The following is a 5,260-nucleotide window of genomic DNA, read 5'->3' as shown; positions in this document are numbered from 1 at the left end:
TATGATTTCCAAGACCTTAAAAAGTTCTTAGAAATCCTTCCTCCTTCCCAACAAGAAATAACAGACTTGCCTAGAGATGTTTACATTGACAGTGTGCAGCTGGAAGTATGTGTTGCAGAGTTGGGGCAGCCAACAAATTCTGGCTTCCGTGATCCTATTGCGGCATATATGGACGTGTTTTTCAGTTTGATTGACAGATCAGGCTGTCTTTTCCGTGACCAAGGTCATTACTTGCACGAAGGGCTGCCAGCAATTACATTTGTGTCCTGGCGGAAGCATTCTCGAGCGGCATCATTCTCAGGTTTACTTGAATGGCTAATCTGGCATTTCAGTATTACCTGATCTATTGTTTGTACAGCAGATTAGAGTAGATTTTGTAAATAAATAAGCAGCCATAAGGGCAGCATCTTGTTTTAGTTTGCTTGAAGATTGTTAAGTCGTTTTTCAGTCATTTCAGTCTTGAGATCAAATCAGTTTGAGTTCAGTTTCAGTTGTGTCGATGATGACTCCATTGCCCAATGGGTGGAGGCACTGTCTGCTCTCCCAAAGTTCTGCGGTTCTTGGCACCTCCAAAAAGCGGCAGCTGCCATCCCAAGTGGAGCCGATGTTAGACTCCGTCTTGTCAATCAAATTGGCATGTATGCATGTGGAAAACTGTGGGCAGCAAATCGGGCGTTAATGAAGAATCGACAATCTGCTTCAAAGTCATTTATGTTTTGATAATATAACAATTTGAAGAAAATAAACATGGATGTTGACGTGGGAAGATGGCTACTGTGAGTTTGCAAAACCTTCGACAAGCTCACGTTGTGCAGTTATGATGTCTGACTCATTTCTCAGCATGTTGGACATGGGTGAAAATTCCTGTAACTTTATAGTCTCTGGTCAAGATTGTTCTTGCCTGGAAGATAAGATCAGTCTTACTGTGGCCAAAATGTCATATCAGGTCTTTTCACTGGGTGAGGGAATTATTGGACATGCGGCATTAATGGGGAAACATAAATGGATATATGGAGAAGACTTCACTAGTATAACAAATACCATTGGCACAGTTAATCGCCAGTCGATGCTCGAGACTGGATGGCAGAATCAATTTGCAGCTAGGATCAAGACAATCGCTGTTGTAGCTGTAGTTCCTCATGGAGTGGTCCAACTTGGTTCCACACATCTGATCATGGAGAATTTGGAGCTTGTAGACCATATTAAGAATTTATTTGCAACACTTCAGAATGTTCCAGCAGCATTTCGATCAAACTCAGTGAAAGATTCCTTGATTGGGATGATCAAAGGGCCATTTTTGCAAGCAGTACCTCTGTTACCAAGGTCTGCAGGGCGTTCACCCACATTAGAAGGAAAACCTGTTGCATCACTTACAGCCACAGGGCAATTTATTTGGCCTTTTCCCATGAATGAAAGCTCAATTATGTCAGCCAAATCTAATGGTCCATTTGTAGCTTGAAGACCCAACCAGGCCTCTGGTCATCTACGTGCAGTTTTGATGTTTCAGCTAGAGGTTTAGGTCATCTATGTCAATTACAAATAAATAGTATACAATTAAACAGTTATTCGCCTGAAGTACATAACGATCAAGAAGTGTCACTGAGAGGATGAATGAATATACCGTCGAGTGCTGGGGAAATATATCCTTTTCAAGGTCAAATAAGAACAAACATGTCTTCAGCTGATAATCAACAGACATTACATATTGCTTCAGGCGCAACTAATGATTGTGTGTCACTTAGGGAGCAACAGATTGAGGAAAAAATGGGTTTACGAGAGCAATTGTATTCATCTTCAACAAATGGGAAGAATTATGTCCAGTAATGAAAGGGACCAGCAGAATGTAGAATCTCCTACAGTGTTCATTTGTGATACGACAGTGTTAGACTGCCATACAAAAATGAATTAGACACCATTGCAAATTGTAAGGATATCAAATCAAAACCGGATAAGCAAAATAGCACTGGAATTGGTTCTGATAGAATAAAACTAGAATTGATTTTGGATTCCAGTTTTGAGGTTGCAAAACGAAAGAAATCTCTCCTGGAAATAAATGCTATGAAGGTCTCTGAATGCTGTGTGGCCAGTAAGGATAGCTCAATAGAAGTTCTTAAACGAAATGAGGAAACAGATTACAGTTTAAAGAATGTGGATGGAGAACCTGAGGTGATTCCTCTCGCATCAGAAAATTTGGTTCTTCAAGAAAAAGGTCCAGACGATGGAGTTGTTCATTTGAATGAGCCTAATGGTAAAACGCGCAATGTCAAAGGCGCAGAAGATGATTTTGTTTGTTTACAAGATAGTCCATCTATTGCATATCTTAACCGGGTTCCTAAAAATGAATATTATCCAGAGCCACTGTTGGCCCAAGATAGGTTTGAAGATGAGAACATAGCTCTATGTAACTGTGAGAACATTACCAAGTTCAGTGATTAGAATGTTGGAAATGATGAACATGCTTTGACTTTGAGAAATAAAACTCCGCCTGAAATATTAGATGCTTCTCATATGAAAAGCAGGGAAAAAATTAAACTAAACTCTATTAATTATTGTGAACATGAGATTCTCAAACTTGAGAAACAAAATAGCGCCATTGTGGAAGAAGGCGCTCTGGCCAAGATGGATGTCATATTGCGGGTATTTTCCAAATTATGGCGTTCACTATTCGTGTAACGAATGCACATAAAATAGGTGCTGCTCTTATGACCAAGTTAGCGAAGATTGCCACATCCGAAATGGAGGGAATTCTTTGACCACATCAGCTATGGTTCAAACACTTGCAGGATTTGCCTCAGTTGATGCTTGCCAGTTTAGTCTACGGCTCAGGAATGTCCTTTCACGAGTTTCGCCTGTTCTTGGAAATGTGAAAGATGCTCAATGCCCAATTTTTGCAAAGGCAATCAAATGCTGGTGTCAGCAGGCTTGGCAATATCTTGCAGATTTTCCGTCAGCTCCACCATTTGACAGTGATGTGCTGGCCTTTCTACATTCCGCATTTGATTTGTTGCTAAGGGTTTGGGCCAGTTCTTCTGAACTGAAGGTGCGACTGTCGGTAGTGGAGGCATTGGACTTGGTCCTACTGGCTACAACCAAATTCAGGAAGCAATTTCCTACAGCTAAGATCTTGTTTATCTGAACATGAGAAAAAAAAAAATCATGATGGATGAGATAGAAAATACACAGTTTTCGCTTCAATTATTTCACAAGATATGTATGCGCTGATATTGGAGAAGATATTGCGCTATTTTTATTAAAGATTAGTTCTTATTCAAAGACAGAGTAAAGTCAAACCCAAATTAAACCCAGATTACCAACCTGAGCAGAAAAATAGGAACAGATCTGCCTATCTTTGTCTTCAGTTAATAATTCAAAGGGATCTGCGCTCCAGATTTTGTCTCTTAATTGGCCATCAGAAGATTTCAAGGGAAACATTCTGTTTCTAGAACAGAAAAATAGTTTTTTCTATTTTTTATTTTAGAAACAGCTCCTCATTTTTGGATCGATCTGTTTTCAAACAGCAGAGTTTATTTATGTATTAAAAACAAATCATGGAGGGGGAGAATTCTGAGTGCTGAGAGGTGTGTGTAACAGAGCTTCATTGTACAGTTTTTGACAGAGATTTTTAATGAAATTACACAGCTCTGACTTCTGAGATTCCTGTGGTATGAAAGTTAGCATGAGTTTTTCTTCTGTTTCATATGTAAACTGTTATGTTTCATTTCACTTCATGATCATTTATAATTGAGCAAATGAAGTGTTAAGGTAGAATTCATCATTTGTATGCTCTGCCTTTAAGTTTGTTCAATATTTCATGTTTTCTTCTGTTTGACAAGGATTCATCTTCTATGCCCTTGTCAGCTCCTCAGCAGTCTTGCCATCCCATTTAATCTCAATTTGATGTTAAATTTCTTGCCTACCTTGCCTCAGTCGATAATCTGTGTTTTTTATTATATTTCTCTGTTCAAGCTGTTTCTTTGCCCCATGCAGCCCAGAAAAACCCCGTCATTTTATTAAAAAACCCCTTTTTATCAATTTACTAGCCTAAAATCAGTATTCCTTATTGGTCATCTCAGCCCCTTTAGGAAACTTTTGCTGAGATAGACCGGAGAGAGCCCTCTCCAGCCCCGTAGGGCTAGCTACGAGGCTAAGTGGTTTGATGTTGCCTTGAGGTTTACCTTTCTCAGCCTGAGGTGAAATTTCAAGCGCTAACATATTGGCGACCATACTGGGGAGAACAAATTAATCGTTTGCTCATTGACGTGTTATTTCATAAGTCTTAGACGGAGCCTGAAGATACGCCAGGTAGCCTTCAAAAACGCTCTTGTTTTACATCAGCGTTAGTAGATAAACGCTGCTTCAGTCAATCTCCGTGAGCTTGTGAACATAGCGCTTCATTGGCACTTTATCCCAGTATAATTGTTAACTCTAAGCTGTGGATGATAGGTTGAGAGTTTTCACAGGCTGAATGGTTTTTCTTTCCTAGTCTTTTTGAGAAAAATAAGCTGGCTACAGATCCTAGACCCATTTTCAAATCTCATTCATCTTCAGCTATTATCAAGTATTTTGAAGATCTAGACTTTGACGAAAGCTTTGAGTTGTCCATGTTTAAAGCCAAGTCTGAAAGTGCGCTCGATTCTTTAGTCCTTGACCCTGATTTTGCAGCTGCCATTGAATTTGAGAGACACAACAAGTTGGTTGAAAATTTCATCTTGAGACATCTCCAGACACATATTCAAGCTACTACCCTTGCAGATTTTGTTGAGAATATCTCTGATCATATTGGATCCACTATCACGGCTCACGAAGAATCTTATCCTCCATTTGTTTCAGTTTCACCTATCCCGAATCCACAGCCGGTTCTCCTTCTACATCCCATACCCCTCCTACTCCTCCTGCCCCTCCGACTCCCCCAACTCCACAAACTACAGCTCCTCTTATTATAATCCCTGCTATCACAGCTCCTCCTCCTCATACTCATCCTACTCCCCCTCCTAAAGCAATGGCTGCCCGGTTTGCCCCACTTGCTCTTCCCCAAAATCTTCATGATATGCCAGCCGACTATCAAAGTAAAATCCCCATGTTTGATGGTACTCCACAAAGTATTTCTGCTGAGCAGCATATTGACAACATGACAACTTTCTTCGATCTATATGAGATAGATGAAGAAGATGTTACTATGCGGTTGTTCGTCCAAACATTTGGAGGTGAAGTTAGAAAGTGGTTCAGAGGGTTGACAGCCGGAAGCATTGCCACCTTGGAA

General features: G+C 40.2%; 1 pseudogene; it reads left to right on the top strand.

Moving 5' to 3' along the window:
• Nucleotides 1-2,764: 2,764 nt before the first annotated feature.
• On the top strand, nt 2,765-3,136 carry LOC149262409 (protein SHOOT GRAVITROPISM 6 pseudogene; annotated as a pseudogene).
• Nucleotides 3,137-5,260: the final 2,124 nt, after the last annotated feature.

Source organism: Pinus tabuliformis, chromosome 6, assembly GCF_031772625.1.
Source record: "Pinus tabuliformis cultivar Carrire ecotype Pingquan chromosome 6, CPIR1, whole genome shotgun sequence".
NCBI classification, from domain to species: domain Eukaryota; kingdom Viridiplantae; phylum Streptophyta; class Pinopsida; order Pinales; family Pinaceae; genus Pinus; species Pinus tabuliformis.
The sequence above is the reverse complement of the archived record's forward strand: the minus strand, read 5'-3'. Positions and strand labels throughout refer to the sequence as shown.